We start from the raw sequence: 17,175 nt of genomic DNA on the forward strand, positions 1-17,175 counted from the left end.
CCAGCCCACAGATCCTGCATCTACCTCTTGCTGTCCTTTCAACTCGTCACCACTCCCAAAGCAATCAAATATAACACTAGGGCCTCTCTTGATTTCTTTTTGTATGTTGTCCTATATGAATGAAAAATGTCGTATAAACGCCAGGGAACATCCTCTACGATATGACACACATCAATACCATTTCATTGACCTGACATTATGATTTTTGCCAGAAGATCCCACTCCAATGCCTGAGCTGCAGCCCAGGATTCTCTTTTCTTTTTTTCTTTATCCTTTCACTCCAAACGTAGCCATGTCCTTCTCAGTTAAGAACTGACCCCAGCTCAAAGACTGACTGCTGGCATGAGAAAAGCACTTGGTTCCTGACCTCTCCCTCTTCCTGAGCCTGTCTTTACGCAGGGATCTACGTATTTTGTCTAGTGCTAATGAGCCGGCCTGTGTTATCTCTAATGTCATTTCAAAATTAAATTAACCCCAGACCGTGGGTGTGTGTTTGCATGGCGATAGTTAACATTGGGAAGGAGGATGCCTTGGGCGCACACAAGAAACCTGCAAAGCTTCTCCGTTGGCTTTGGCTGCTGTGCTGACTGGCACCACCCCAGGGAGAGTGTGCCCGTGCATCACAAATCTGCTTTTTGGTTCCCCTTCCACCCACCCCTGAGCTGAGCTCTCTGCCAACTCAGCTTCTGTATAAATCAAAGGGAAATATTCTCCCCCTCCTATTTTTTTCTTTTCCTGAACAGATTGGATGTCATTATGTGCAGCTGAGCTTGCTGAGGCTCGGGCGGGGGAGGAGGGGACAGCAGGAGCGGTGCAAAGAAGAGACGATTTTAGAAAAATGCTCGCAGTCCATCAGAGGGGGAAAACAGCCTCCAGCTACAAGGAACCAGCACTTCACACGCACGCTGATTTACTGGGGAAACCCAGAGCACTTTAATATTTAAAAATTAAATAGAGAGTCAGGAAAAGAAAAAGAAGGGAAAGGATGTTATTCCTGTTGATGGAGCAATGAGACAGATATCACAGGGTTGCGATGGAGGAGCTGAATGTCAGAACATCTTCTCAAGCTGTCTGACGTCTTGGGGGTGCTCAGGTGGGAATTTCTCGAGCACACGCAATCCTACAGACATGGGTCCAGGTACAGACTGCACGAATAGTCCCAATCAGTACAGAGAAAGGCTTCCAGCTCATCTCTCTATGAAGTGACAAGCACCCTTCTACTCCTCCCAGCCAAGTTCTTCACCATGCAGCCAGTTTCCCATCATTACCGAGGGGCTCACTAGGCGAGAGAGAGGGAAAAAGAAAGGGAAGGGGAGAGGAGAAAGGGGAGGAAGAAAGAAGGGGGCAGGAAAGAGAAGGGGAAGAGAAAAGGGAGAGAAAAGAGGAGTAAGAGAGGGGAGGAGGGAGAGAAAGAGGAGGGAAGGGAGGACGAGAGAGAGAGGCAGACAGTGAGGAAAGGAGGGGTGCGAGCCAAACGCACGGCATTCAAAAGAAGCAGCTTTCAAAAGCTTTGGCTGGGATGCAGATTTGCAGAATCTCTGGCCCCATAATTCCCTGGCACACGAAGCTTGCTGGAGGCATCAGTGTGCCCAAAAGGGGCTCGCAGAATAAACAGCAGATCAAAAAAACCAACACCCACAACAGGCCTATGAATTAAAAATGAGGGCAAGGGAAGCAGCTGTGCTGCCAGCTGCAGGTGACCCCATTGTGGAAGCTGCACATGATCATGTCCACTAGTTCTGAAATAATCGGTATGGACAATAATAGCTGGGAGGAAGAATACATCCCCCAGCTACATTAAAGAGAAGGTAATTGCCCATCTCTCTGGCCAGCTGTATTTTAATCCAGAACTAAATTACTCTGAACATTCTGATAAACTTTTTATGTTCCAGCGTCTCCTAAAAACTCGGTTGACGCTACTAAAAAATACTCTTCTCACTTAAGTTAAAACAGCCAGAAGGATGATTATCCACCTAGATTTGCCCAAGATCACAGAGTCTGTGACAGTATCAGGAACAGTCCAGATTTCCTCAGTCTCGACCTTGAGCCTTAAGCAGACAGCTACGTTCTCCCAGTTTTTAGATGCTTATTTAAATGAGCGAAGATTGCATGTGAGAAACGAGAAAGACCCCAACCCTGTAATTCAGTTCATAGATGTGGTTCTCCAGTTAATAATTATCCTCAGCTTCAATTACTTGGTACTGCGGCAGAGCAGTATCCTATCGCATCGGACCATAAAAATAAGGTAACAGTATTGAATATATGCTATTGACTCCACTTTACAGTTGGGGAAACCAAGTCAGAGGGTGGAATAATTTTCTTCAGTGTTTCATAAAAAGTCAAAGGCAGAAGATGGAAACAGATGTTATACAGCTGTGTTATGTGCCACCAAACCAGAATTTTTCATTCACCAGTTTCACTGGTACTATTATGCAACTGAGGCTGAAAAAGGAATGCCTCAAAATGCACAAACATTCAATAATTACCATCTTCCAAACACGTACTGTGGCGTGACCAACTTTGGAATGAAATAAAGCAGGTTTTTAGAAAGCAAGTTGCTTTACTAAAGACGCAGAGCAATGGAGGATCACAGTCTGTTCAATTTCTAGAGAAGAAAATGATAAAGAATAATAAACCCACGTGGGAATACGAAACAAAAGCAGTCATTAAAAATTGCTTCTGAATTGGTAGGTTTTTGTTAGAGAGAGATAATTCCAGAGCTATTGGACAAAATCAATTCCAACTGCGGTTCTTGTTTGTTGTGCAGAGAATGGAAGTGGTCCAGCTCTGCCAGGGGCCTCGGTTCCTCTGGGAAGCGCCCGCACGTGTGCACCGGGCCACGCTGCAGTTTGTCGCAGGGGCATTGAAACAGCCAGGGATCACGCACCACCGAGTCACAGGAATTTGCTGCTACCAAAATAGTTTACAGTATTTTTTTTAAAAAAAAGCTTAATCTAGAGATAGTTCTCTTGGCAGCAAAAATCTTTCTTGTGCCAAGAGAAAAATAATTTGCATCCCCGGTGTCAATGGTAATACTACCATGTTGCCTGAATGCTCCAGGAGAGGCAGCCAGCTCAGCACTGCTTTCAGAAAGAAAATCTCTGAAAATAACATGGAGAAGAAAAGAAATTCACATTGCAACTGCATCAGTAACGAATCTGACATCAGCAGGTGATGAATCATTCTTTAGTCGAAGCATTTATCTAACGAAACATAACCCCGGTGTTTGGGAATGGGGTTTTTTCTTCATTTCGATCTGTTGCGAACAGCCCTCAAAGAGTTAAGTCTTCAAGAATACGGTTGCCTTGGTATTATGCTCTCAGCTGTGATCAGCAATATGTAACAAAAAACAATACTTAAGTGGGTTTTTTTAAAAGTATTCCCCACTGTAAATGTGTAATTAATTAGCCTTCCCCTTCCCCCTCTGCTCGCACATTCAGACCCTCAGGGACCCTCCCCTCTTCTTCCTATCAAATTCAGACAGTGACTGGGAACTAAATTATTCATTCAGCTGTAGGTGTAGCACATCCATTTAAGTGATTTAAAGTTTAAGCAGTCTTGCTGCTGTTCAGGAAAAAAAAGAAAAAGTTTAAAGAGAAAAGTAGAGCCCAACAGGAATTTGGAAAGTTCTTTTCTCTTAAACCACTTGTTTGATTACACAAACCGTGCACGTTTTTGTGAATCAACCTACTTGAATGAAAAAGGAGGGTTTGTGAGAATGGCACATAAACAAGAGCACCTGTCACTCATTAAGAAAATACCACGATTATAAGCATTAGTTACAGCTTTTGTTCCGATATGTCTAGTTGAATATTCTTTGTTGTGATTGTTAATTTTATGCACACTTTGCTGGAAATACATGGCAAGTGAATTTCATATTGACAATCACGGAAAATCATACAAAGATTAGTCCTGTTTAGTCCTCATTATCATTGTATCAGAGAACCTCATGCTAGAAATTATGTACAGCCAGTCAACGAACAAATTAACCACAATTAACAACACTTTGTAGCACTTCTGATTAGATCTCAAAGTGCTTGAAAGTCTTCAATTTTCTGAATGTTTCTGTGATATAAGGCAGTGCTGTTACTCCTATTTTACCACTGGGGCTGTGAAGTACAGAACCCGAACCCGTATAACTTGGGGCAGTTTGGGAGGTTTTCTGCACGGGCTGGCAGGCAGTGCTGCCCAGAGCCCCGACCCACCCGGAGAATCGACACGGACCTCCCAGTTCCCACCTGTTCTACACTCGAGGTTGAACGTTCGTTTTCCTCAAGGCAACAACAACAGTCCACGAAGAAAGAAAAGCCAGATCTAGATTGGAGCCGCGTGTCGTGATCCGCGGGTGGCCACCAGGTCCCAGAGCAGACGGTGTGTGTTGGGCGTACCCGTGTGCACCGTGACGTGCCAGCCCACAGTAATCCCAGCAGCTAACACGGATTCTGAAGATTCTGATTACGTGAAGTACTGCATTGCCAGTACTTACAATTTTATTAGCAATACCATAATATGTGCTATTTCTCTTGAAGATGCAGCTGCTTGAATATCATCTGAATACCTCAGCCTTTACGAAAAAGTGCTCTATTTTTAAAGTCGTAATTATGCCACTCATGATTTTGAAGTACGGGCTTATTGCCTTTATTAGTATAAGATCGGCAATACTGTACTTAAAAAAAGCCCAAATCCTGAAATACCTGAAGGTATTTTAAGCAAAGGCAAAGCCTGGAAGGAAGGGGTGGCAGGATCGCTCCCCCAGCTCTTGCACCACAGAGTCAATCGTACCCAGCCTCGGGGACGAAGCTGCCGACTCTCCCAGGTCAGGGCACAGAGAAGCAGCAGCAAGAAGCAGCAGAAACCGTCACAGTTCTGCGGGACGCTCATTACTTTGGGCTGCTTTAAGTCAAGCAAGTATTCAGGGCTGCCCAAAGAAGTCCTCTGGGTTCTAGAGCAGGAGGGATCATTCTGGTAGAAAACAAAGGTCACTTAAAGTGCCTTCCGTTCCCACCGCTGCACAGGGGGCTGGGGGCTGCACAGGGAAATGTGTCCCTGGTTGTCACCCAGCGCGGGTCAGCATCGTCACATTGTGATTCCGCCCTGCAATCGGTTCTACCCACACAAACCTCGTTGCGGAACCGAGCGTTTGATTTCTGCGACTCTTCTTTGATCTAGATTTGAGTGGCATCATCTTCTTGATCAGAAGCCCCATTTGCTTAGAGCGGAGTTTTCCTGATAGTTTTCTTTCTATGAATTCCTCCATCAAAGGACTGTCATAACAGACTGTTTGCCAATTTGAAATCCAACAGTTTGTCTGGTGTAAGTGTTAAAAATGTTGTCTTGGCAGTTGGGTTTTTTGGTGTTGGGTTTTTTTGTGGGGTTTTTTTTGCATTAAGTGACTTGATTTTTTTTCTATTTTTCCTACTCTTCTTTCACTTCTAATAAAACCCAACACTTAAGCTATGCATTCAGAAAATAATTTTAACTATATAAACTCTGCAAAACTCAGCATGTTTTTTGCTCAAACTTATGGTCATCACTGGTAAAATACAGTAAGTTGTTTTAAAGTGGGATTAAAAGAAAAGCAAGATAGATGCATGTTTTATTTAGCGAGAATGAAAGATTTGAGCCTAAGAGTTGCCCCAAGCTCTAGTCTGTGAGATAGTGCCCTCCATGATGACTTGTCAGATTCTTTTAAATGATCTTTTACCAATTTACCTTTTCACTCGTTACAATCAGAGCAGTACGAGTGTGTGAGCAGCTGCATCTGTGCATCCTCAGCATCTGTGGAGGGTGTGGGCAGAGATTTAATGGCGAATGTTCCAGAGTCCTGGTTCCAAGTTCTGAGGACGGTTAATGACGGAGGTGCCTGTCTCCGGCCCCCCCGGCAGTGCTCCGGGTGGTGACGCTGCCATTCCGCTTACAGGGGGCTCTGCCTGTGCGATTTCTTTTTAAATGATTCATGACTCCCACTTCTCACTTCATCTGCCTTTGTTTTGCTGTGCAGCGCAATGTGTCTGATACACGGCAAGCCGTGCTGTGCTAACGCCAGCGCTGTGAATGGTTGTACATTAATGTCAAGGTAACGATGTCTGCAGAGACGGTATGGTGATGTAAATGGACTTGAGAGGGTTTGGATCCCACTTCTTTGGCCTTGTAAAATTGTACAAACCAGGAATACAAACAGCCTCCCCACTGAATCATTTTTCTTCGGTACACACTTTTTTTCCTCTTTCTTTTCCCAGTGTCCTTCTGAGCTCAGCTTTAGCAATAGCCATTCCTAGTACTTCACCAAATTCCTGCTTCTTGTGATACTAAAATCCAGATGTCAACCAGTATTTTTCTAGACCAGCTTTCATATGTCTTTACACAGAATCAGCAGCCCTCAGTAAGGATGGAAAAACTGAAGCACAGAATTAGAAAATACCTTGGCTAAAACCATTCAGCGGGCTAGCGGAAGAGCTAAGAATGAAATGATGATTCCCTGATGTTTAGCCTGCTCCTCTCAATTGGGCTGCCTCACACTGAGAAGGTGCTCAACAATCAACTTTATTTATATATTTACCATTCATCTATGGCATGTTCTCACATCTTTTATTTTCATGCTAATTGTGTTGTGGATCTTCTCCACCCACCCCCCGTTTCCTTCAGTACATTTGTTCTGTAGCTATTTGTGTAGAAACCAAGCAATTTCTGCTCCACCTGCTCATAAACACAATGAGGGAGGGAACAGTGTGTTCCAGCAGAGCCTCTGCCTTAGCAACAGTTCACAGCATTGCTGGGAAGGAACAGAGACCTTCTGGAGAGGAGGAGTGCCCTTCGTCTCCCCAAAAAGCTACAGCGGGCAAGTTCTGCCTTTAATTATATTTCCTGCAAGCCCCCCCTTTCGCTTTAAGCGTTCAGGAGCAGTAAAGAAAGAATGCAAAACCTGAGCGCAGAGTTTGCCCCTCGCACTCCGCGAAGACAAAGTGGGGTTGGGGATTGTGAGCAGAAGTCTGCCACGCAGAATATGCAGACCCGTATTTGAGCCCTCAGTTAGGGAGGGGTGTAAATTATTTATTCTGTTTAGAGACCAACCCTCTGGTCTCCAAACGTCTGGCAGGGCAGGTCTCTTACAGATGTACAAAGGGAAATAAAGCGTAGCCCGCAGCCCTGTCCACCTTGGATTCCAGGACCTGAACTAACATACGACAACGATGATATAATGCTGAGTTATATAAAAAGGTCAGTAGTGACATAAAACAAAACAAAAAAAAAAGAGACAAAACATTATTTTTCATTGTCTGGGGATCAGATATTTCATTAAGCTGTCTGCCTATATTAGAGAATTAAGCCTATTATCTGTCAAAGGATTTTGATGCCTAAGAAAAAGGTCTGGGCTCATAGCTCATCTAGTCATTATATGACTGGAAACATGGAGCAAAATATGGAAGAGGTAAGAGGAAATACAGAAAACCTCTGGCATGGAAGCGAGAGGGAAAAAGATTGTGGGAGAGCAGTACACTTGCACGCATAAAGTCTTTAGTGTTCTTGTTGAGATCTCTGACACAATACAGTGTCCCTACAGCTGCATAACCCAAAAAAGCAAAGGCTTTCTGAAATCTGGCCACGACACTTTCTACAGATGGCAACCTGAAGATGCAGCCGCTTTACCGAACACGTACAGCAGTGACAAAGACTAAACTGCCGCCTGACTCACAGACTTGTACCCAGTCCGCGGTGTCCCACTGACTGCGGTGTGAAACACGGATGCAGCGTGAAACACTCCTCACTAGTGTCCCATGTAAAATCCGGTTTTTATGAGGTACCCACAATCCGTCTGTATGGCCGGGCTGCGAGTGGCATCGTGCCGGCTCACGGGGACGTCGGGGCTGTCTCACGAGGACAGAGATGTCACAAGGATTTGCATGGGCAGCACAGAGCTCAGCAAGTGCCATGGTTCTGGAGGAAGTCTCTCCTCTGACGCATTGTCACCACCTGTCTCTTTACACTTGATGGCATCTGTTGGCATTTTTTATGTGCCAAAGCATTAATATCGGAACGGTGCGGGAAAGGGAGATACCAAGTTCTTGGGTGGGCAGAGGTGCCAACCACCCTGTCTGTACCGCCGCGGGGGACCAGGCTGTCCCCCAGCAGAACCCGGGGGACAGCAAGTCACGCGTTTGTCTCCTCCGTCTACGGTGCCACTTCAAAAAATGGAGTGGCAGGCGATTCAAATGCTTTGCCACAAGGAATAGGGGAGAGGAAGGCAAATTATCTTAAAAGTAATAAAGAATATAATGGCAGGATCGGGTACCACCTGGGTGGTAGAGAATTCCCTGACTCGTCCCCAACGCAGGTAAAGCAGACGGAGCTTTCCTGACATTGCTCAGTCAACCATGAGGAACCACCAAGAAGAGGCAGATGGTCATTCCATCCCTGAAAATACCTGGGCCTCGGCTTCTGCTGGGAATGTATGTGGAGGTGCCAATTACCCGCACTTTGAATGGCGACTTTTGTGATCCAGACAGCCATTGATTTAACACTGTACCGAGATCCATAAAGCTCATTTCACAAAGAATGGCAAAAATGTCAAGATAACAACACGTTTTGATAAATATCCAAAATAAATAACTATAAACCCAGGCAAATATCTTTAAAAATAAAAAAATAGAAAAAAGTGGAACAAAGTGATGCCATATAGTTCACAACAGGACTCTGCTACTTCTATAAAGACACAGAGAATATACTGATTAATGGCTTTAGTCATAGCACTGCTGTTGGTAGATGTTGAGACAAATGTGTAAACACAGGAGCCCTGGGAATGTCGCAGTAATTTAAAGTACATAAACCTTCAAAGCACTGCCTGTGATAGAGTGATACATTGTCTTATAATTGGGCAATTGCTTTCATTCCATGATATAATTAGCACACAATTATGGTTATGTGAAAAATCGTTGCATCTCCCTCCCTTCCAATTTGTGCCTGCTTAATCTAAGTAGAGAACGTATCTTTTTTGCTGCATTACCAGCAGGTCTGCTTTATCCTTACTGTTCATCTGCAGTAACGCTGCCTTTCACCTGACCAATGTAACCATCAAATATTCAAGACAGGAATTGAAATCATGCTATTTGTATAAAATATTTGCTCTTAGTATTTTTTCCACATCCTAAAAATACACCTACTGCTGCAACAACATGAAGTTAGGTGACTCATAGCACAAGCACCAGTAATCCGTGCAACAAAACTGCGGTAGAATTTATACGGCATGTGCTCTCTTGTCAAGGCTCTGCTAGAAAAGCCAGTTTTGGCTACAACATCTGTTCTGAGGGCCAGTGTTCAACCAGCAGCAATTTGCTGTGAAGCAATGCGAAAAAATTTGGGGCTCCGAATGGCAGAAATCTCACTTGATACAGTGATTTCACACTGTTTCTGCTGTCTCAGACTGATATAGTACGAGGGCCAGCATGTGCCAGAACTGAAGTTGAAAATAAGAGCTCCTAGGTTCCAGCAAAACTCTCCACAAAATTATCTTTCCTCCAAATGCAAATGTTTTCAGAAGTCTTGTGAAAAGCATGTGTTCCTAAATCAACAAACTATGCCCAAGTTAAGGCACGTGCGTTCTATCCTTGCTCATTCATCCATGGCTAAAAGGCAATATTTCATCGTTAGGCTTCAGATAAGTTGTCTCTGAGAACTCTCACTCGATTCCCCACCTCCGGCCATGCTCCTGGGGGAGGTTTGTTTTCTGCCGGTGGCAGGAGCGGCTCAGGGCTCTCTCGCCCGCCTCTGACAGCGCACGCTGCAGAAACTGCAGAAACGGCTGGAGCTGTCACATCGTTATCGGCTGTTTCCTGCAGCTTGACAGAAATCCTGGGAGCCCCGCACTCTGTGGAACTCACCTCTCCAGCTGCCTCAGAAGCAATCGTTATCTTTAGTAGAACTGGCTGGATTACTTGTAATCAAATCTTAAAGAAAAAAAATTCCTAGTGTGTCTGTTTATTCTACGGAAGAGATTAAGGCCAAGACTCCTTGGGCTTTGCTGTGCAGGAAGGAGGGTCAGGTTACTACCTGATCATAGCACAGAAGCTACGTATCTGTATCACGGTACTATTTGATATCTACTATCTCCTACCCTGCTTTTGGTACCCTGGTCTAAATTCTAGATTTGTAGAACTCGGAATACAATTTTAGAAGTACAGCATAAATGCTGCAGGACAAATACTGCAATCCATACTCAGTAGAATTCCTTCAAAGGAGTCTAGGGCACAACAGAAAGAAAAAGGGCAAACTAAAAAAAAAGAAAAAAAAATTATTTAGTTGTGTTTATTGACAGAAAGCGGCAAAATTCTGCATCATTAAAATGTAATGTATGAAAAGTGTTAAAGAAAGTCATAGTTGGGAAAAATACTTGAATTTTAAAAATACTTTTAACTATTTCTTTTTTTTTGACTATCCCTAATGCCCAATAGCAGTAGATGGAGACAATATGAACAGATCTTCCACTAATTTGTATCCCAGCCGTTGAGCTGCCAGCTCTAGTCGTCATTTTTTACTGCCCGACCTCTTCAAGTTGTTAACGCTCATGAAGGGACCATCAGTCACAAGAAAAGGGCAACCAGCTGGGCAAGAAGGCCCTTCATCCTTCTGTAGCCCCAGATCCGCCGATATTCCCCAAACTGTCCCCCAAACACAGATATATCACCAGACACGCCTTGTTTTCCTACAACAGGTACTTCCCACATGCATCCATAAAGAGGGGAGCAGAAACATCAATTTAAGGGGGGAAAATGCATTGCGGATGGAGAAGAACAACGACGACCACCTCTCGCGTTCTCTATAGTCAATCCTGAGAGGGATACTTACCTATGGGGAAAGCTTTACAAACTCTAAGTAAACGAAAAAATATATTTTCATAACATTTGGGAGGAAGTGCATCTTAATGGAAAATAGCTAGAGAAAAATAATCGCAGCTAGCGAGCTGAAGGAACTATATTCTCACTGCCGCGCAACGACAATAGAAGCTAATGCGAGTCGTTTGCAGAAGGAAAAGTGAATAGCTGCGGCATATTTGCAAAGAATGTGTGGCAGTTTCCCAAAGGCAAAGCTCCAAGGAACAGCAGCTGGGCCATGAGAAGGAGCTGTCGGAGGAGAGGGAGGTAGAACAGCCCATGGAACGGGTGGCACCAGCTCTTCAAAGCGCCCTGTGAAATGAGAGGTGGCTGCGCACAGGGGACACCAGGGCTGGCGTCAGCGGCCACGGCTCAGGCCAGGTGGCCCAGGACCGTACAAAACACACACACGTGTATTTTTAGCATATTTCGAGCTGGCAAATTTACCCGTTATTAAACCAAAGTAGTGAATTAGATTTTATTAATAACTACTCTCCTATTTCGATCAGAAAGCATTTACTTCAAATAGTATTTTAAAAAATCAAATCTTTCTAATTAGAACACATTCCATCTGTGGAAAATTACATCCTACTGACTTTGTACTTTGACCTTATTATCTGCAGACGAGGATGGCCCATTGTTTGGTGCATCATCAGCCTTGCGTCTTAGCAACACAGGGCGAAAAAGCTGAGTAAATAAGAAGGCATCCAAAATGCCATAGTAACATACCACTTATCCTGATGCTTGCAAAAAGTTGATTTCCATGTTTGGATTTGTCTAACGAAGGAAGCTGCCTCTGCCAAAAAAAAAAAAAAAAAAAAGTACATCCTAAATTTTGAAAAAAGATTGATAAACTTATTTCTAGCTGAACGTAGATTTTAAGCAACACAAACCAAATTTTGCATGGTTTTATACTCCAGGACCTCAGTGGCAGTGGGTTTTGTCTCTTCTTAAAGAACATTTGGCGACAGCTCTAGGATTCCTCTTTTTTAAGGTTTTACTAAGGGGCTCGAAAATTGCAACAAATAGCTTAGAAAAGATAACAAGAATCGTGTCACTCTACTTATTGTAGTTATGGTGCAGTTCAGTACAATGTGATCATTAGTCTCCTGGGAATCGTTCCTCAAGTTCATACTGTGATATAGCATGAAATAAATCCAAGCCAACCATACAGTTCTAATTCCATCAACGGGTATGTTAATCTGATTAAAACGAGCTTGTTGGTAAGACCAGAAGTTACACTGGTGGGGGAGGAAGGAGGGGGCAGATTTTGTAAGGATTAGTAGAATCCATTTCCCATTCACATCTACAGCTCTCTAAATTACAGATCCAAGATCTTTGTTCAAATTACTGACAAGGTTACCAGCTGGAACTTTACATTCGATTCAATTATTTTATATTGTACCTTCAGGCTCCATTCCAAAGTGACTCTTAAAGAATAATCAGACTTATTCAATAGGCAATCAGAATGAAATTACTTTATGTAAGTACAACAAGGTTACAGACTTGGTGCAGTCTGTGTGTTATATACTACTAATTTTCAGTGCTTTCAAATTTTTACTCTGATTATCTGTGATGTACAGGCGTCAGCAACCAGGACAGGATTTCCTCACAATGTCTTTTCTACGGTAAAACTCCCACAGAGACTTCCACGAGCACACAAATTGTTTTGTCTTAGTTATAACAAAATCCTAACATGGTTTTATGTATTAAAACCCTTCTGTCTCTTTTTGAGAAAGTGGAGGATGGGGAGCCTTCAGATTTACATTCAGTTTGTGAAATTTAGAGGAAATAAGGAAATCTAGGAAGGAAAAGAAAGTACAAAACTGAAGTGAATCAAGATGGAATTAGCTTTTGTCTCGGGAATTTTCCTCCTGGTTTGGATGGCTCCGTATCAGGAGATCCCAATCTAAAGTCCAGAGTCTGACTGGAGAAGCCTGGAAGGTTCCAGACTTGAACGGTGAAAAGGCATCGCTTGGGATGCTTGAACCTGAGCATTTTTGGATTAGTGGGATTAGAGGTCTGCACTTCTGTGAAATTTAGTAGTTTATATACTCTGTCAAATTATAACATAACATTTGATCAAATCCATGAAGCTTTACTAAAGCTCTCATGCACTGAGACACAACTATTCCCTTCAAAGGCCCTGGGACAGGCAAACCTAGAGCTTGATATGGTTATTTTTTCTAACCAAACTACAAGAATAATGAAAAATTATTAACGGTGTATCATTTTGATATAAAATCATTAACCTGCCTTTGCCAGGAGCTGTAAACAAGCTGAGCAGTTTTCAAAGACCTGGCCTGTCCTCCGGCACTGTGCTTGCCCTGTGCCAGCGCTGAAAAAACCAACTCATCTTCCTCATACATTAGTCTTGGGAAATGCATTTTCAATTATGTAACTCATTCCTCCTGTTGGGCCACTGGTAATCAAGTTTACTGACAGGGAAAGATCCACTTTTTCATCCAGCTGATTGCCTGGCAAGGAGCTGGATGAAGCTGAGTCAATGAACTGGAGAATCTGGTTCTTGGCTGTAGGAAAAAAAGAGGATTTGCAGGGGGGCTGGTGGATGCCGATGGTGCAGACAAGGTTTGGTTGAGGTAAGACTGAGTGTCACATCGTTTCACTGGAGCAAGGAGAAAGTGGCCACGCAACCGACGATTTTCTGTCACGCTTGCAGAGCGCAGTTCACAATGCAACTGAGAATGAGAACATTTTGCTACACCTTCCGTGGCCCCAAAAGCTTTATTCCAGCTTTCCATCACTTTGGGAGGTCACCCTGCCTCTCCTTTTTTCCATTTTAGACAAATACCAAATCAGTTCTCTGTCCTCTTGTACCAAATCACTTGCCTGCTGCTTCCGATTGTCATACCGGGTCTGTAAAAGACAGTTCTCCTTGCTTCTCTCTTTTAACAGCTATCTCAGAGTTCCATCTTTTGCCATTCAGCTACCTCCACAAAACAAAAAGTTAATGGCAACAACTTTTAAAACTGTGGATTTTAGGATTTTATGTATGCAAGCTGATTTAGCCGGAGAATAGCAACAAATGAGAAATGGCAATTAACACTCCCAGAGTAAAGCCTGTTATTTCTCATGTTCTTCAACCCTTCTCTCACAAAATGCTGTCAGAAAGAAGGCAGCTGATTCTAGCAAACAAGGCTACACACTTCGTAATTCCACTCCACTGCTTTTCCAAAAACAAAACTATGTAGGAAGAACATTTCAGTATAACTAATTAGCAGGCTCTGTGTCCTCATCCTTGTTAATTCAAGAGACGCCTCTAAAAGGCTCCTCTGGGAGAGCTTCTGCTGTTAGAATTTTACCCCCCTGTTCGAGTCCGGACGTCAACTTCGAAGTTCCGCAAGGAATAATCCCCAGGAGCACAAGGGGTGAATATCCAGGTGTTATTTGAGAAATTGCCCTTGTCTTCATAGTGGAATTTAGCATGTACACTAAATAATAGCTCAGGGTATAGAGAGTTGTTGGGAGTTCCTCCAAATTAATTATTTTCAAATTTCAAACCTTTAGAAACTTGTCCATCATTAATCTCGGAGATAATAATATCTGCTTCACAAAGATCACACGAACATCTGTGACTGTGTGCCTGGTGTGCCCTCACAGCTACTTTGAACAGAGCTATGAACACATTTGGGTGGGAAAGAAGAGCTTTGGTAAATGCAGGGAACTTGTGTGAGCTTCAAATCCCACGGGAGTTCCGGGGCCATCGCTGTCTCCTGCCAAACAAGCCAAATTCTCCTTTTTGCGTGCTGTTTATCCACGCTGTCACAGGCAGCCCAGCCACCAGATGCTCAGAAATACTCATTCCTCTGCAAATTAGTTCACCTCATTTCATGGCCAAATCATTCACTCGTCGGTTTTCCCTTTGGCCTTCGCAGTTAATGGGATCTGCTATTAGTCAGTCTGGGGGGATTTCTTACTCCCATTAGGTAAAAAAAAAATCACTCTGAATTCAAATGGAATTCATTTTCCTAAATATACAACCACACGTTGCCACTCTTTTGTTTGAGACCAGTAGATTCGGGAATGGTTTGAGTTGGTTATGAATGAAAGATCACTTTAAAACTCAGAATGAAAAATGCGCTGGTTTTCATTTGAGTACATCCCGAAAAGAAATACCTTCCGCTTTCTCAATTTTTTTGCTTTTATCCCTCCATCAGTATCATCAGTACCGGTGACCTTGCGGGAGTGATTTCAAAGTACTGAAGGAAGCCCCGGTCCAGGTTCCTTCTGCTTTCTCGGCACATTACCCCGACTGCTTCACCGAGTGCCCTGTCGCTGGGGCCGCAGATCCCAGCTGTGTAAAATGTGACATTCGCCTTGTGGACAGAAGCCTCAAGGGCTCCTTTCAGTGGCGCAGCAGCCTGTGCTCTATTGAGAAACTCTGCTACAATCTCTGGCCAAGAGATCCCCCCATTTTAAACTTTACATATATGCTTTTGAACTGGTTTATGAATCGGGCCCTGTGTTTCATACCAGGCATCTTGCCATGTGCCTCATCTAGTTTATATAAACCTTTAGGGCTGGCTTTAATCTGCTTTCCCAGAGTCCCTAGGTCTGAAAACGTATATACCAGGAAGAAAGAGAGGGGAAGAAAAAAGAGAAAAGAAATCCAAGTACAAAGTGAGATCACTTCTGAAAATCGTAGTCAACACTGATCTGAGGGCTGATTTGGTTCTGCAGCCCTGAGCCCTCACCCCAGGTGCTGGGCTCACCGGGGGCTGTTTTTCCCCCGCGATTGCGTAAACGAGGAAGCTGTTGACTCGCATGGCGCTGCAAAGACATATGTGCTTCATTAGCTGGATTCCTTGTATTGTTTCAGCTTGTCGCTGCTGGCTGGGAACATGCAGCCTTGAGCTGTTCCCGTTTTGAAAATGCACTTTTTTCTGCCCCGGATTATTGCCAAGTGGAGATTTAAGTACACTATTACTTTTATGGAGAACTATTAAGAGTTATTAGATCCCATTAGAGCAGACTATGCTCTTTAAAAAAAGAACCCTTTCCTTTATTTTTGAACAACCATTTATATTCATTTAAATCTGACAGAAAGTTTGTATCAACGCAAACACAGTTAATTATATCTTAAATCAGTGAGAATATTTCTTGTTTATTTTAAAAAAAATGTTTTACTAGTCTCCCCTAAAGACTGTGTCTTACTTATGTGGCTTTAATGACCACCAAGGTGCTGGGGGCACTGCGGGTTCTGGCATGGACGGCATAAGAAGAGTCGGAGAAAAGCGACTGGAAATCGAATCCCAGCACAATCTGTACCTATTTTTCATTAGGTTCAGATGAAGTCTTCAGCTCATGGACACTAAAATATCAAGGGGAATCTTTTTATCAGTAGAAACAGGATCAGACGGTACATTACATTAAGGATATGACCTAATATTATTGGCAGTAAGAACTGCACAGAGCACCCATTCCTGGGTGGCTGTGATTTTTTTAAAGCCAGGGTGAATGTCTGGATTAATTGCCAGTCTGTTCCAAGTTTAGTTCACGCCTACTCCTTTTGTTACACTTTACATCCAGTTCTCTGAATTTCTGTGCATTAGTAATTTGTATCAAGCCAATTTCAAATAAATGAAGAAAACATCTCAAAGGAGTAAAGAATTCTATGTGCTGACATTGTATCTTCTGAAAAACATCTGAGAGATTAGCTCTGACTTTATGCCTTCCCTTATAGCAGCATTTGTTTTAAGCAACGTTCTCAGCAGCCCAGACCTTTGAGTTCGATCTGCTTTAGCTGTAATTCATGTAACGCACTTCGGGAAGAATGTTATGTCTTCCTGGAAAACACTCAATTTTTCCTCCCTTCCCTTCCCCTCCTTTCCCTGACACACTGTGAGATGACTAAATGCTGCCACAGGAGGGAGAAAAACAAACAGGAAAGAATTAAAAGGGCCTCGGGTAGGGCTGTAAAGCAAAAGGCATAAATTATCCGGCTCTCCCCGCTCCCCAAGCTCTCCTGCAGCCAGACACGCACGGCACCTCCCTCCTGGAGCAGCCTTGGCACGGACGCGGAGCCCATGAACGCTCCATCGTGTTTCCACAGCAGAGCATCGCTTGGCACGGGGATGCAGGAGAGTCCCTCCCGAAACCTTGGAAAGAACAGAGCTGCACGGCCGAACGGTAGCGGAGAGGAGGGAGGGAGCAAGAGGGGGGAGAAACATCTTTGTTATGTGGGGAATCGTGTTTGAAATGCATCTCAGAGCATAAAGCAAGTCTAGGATTAGAGGTAATTGTTTAAAAACAGATATGCTCCTGGAAAACTACCTGTAGGGACTTTGTG

This window comes from Caloenas nicobarica, chromosome 22, assembly GCF_036013445.1.
Source record: "Caloenas nicobarica isolate bCalNic1 chromosome 22, bCalNic1.hap1, whole genome shotgun sequence".
Lineage (NCBI taxonomy): Eukaryota > Metazoa > Chordata > Aves > Columbiformes > Columbidae > Caloenas > Caloenas nicobarica.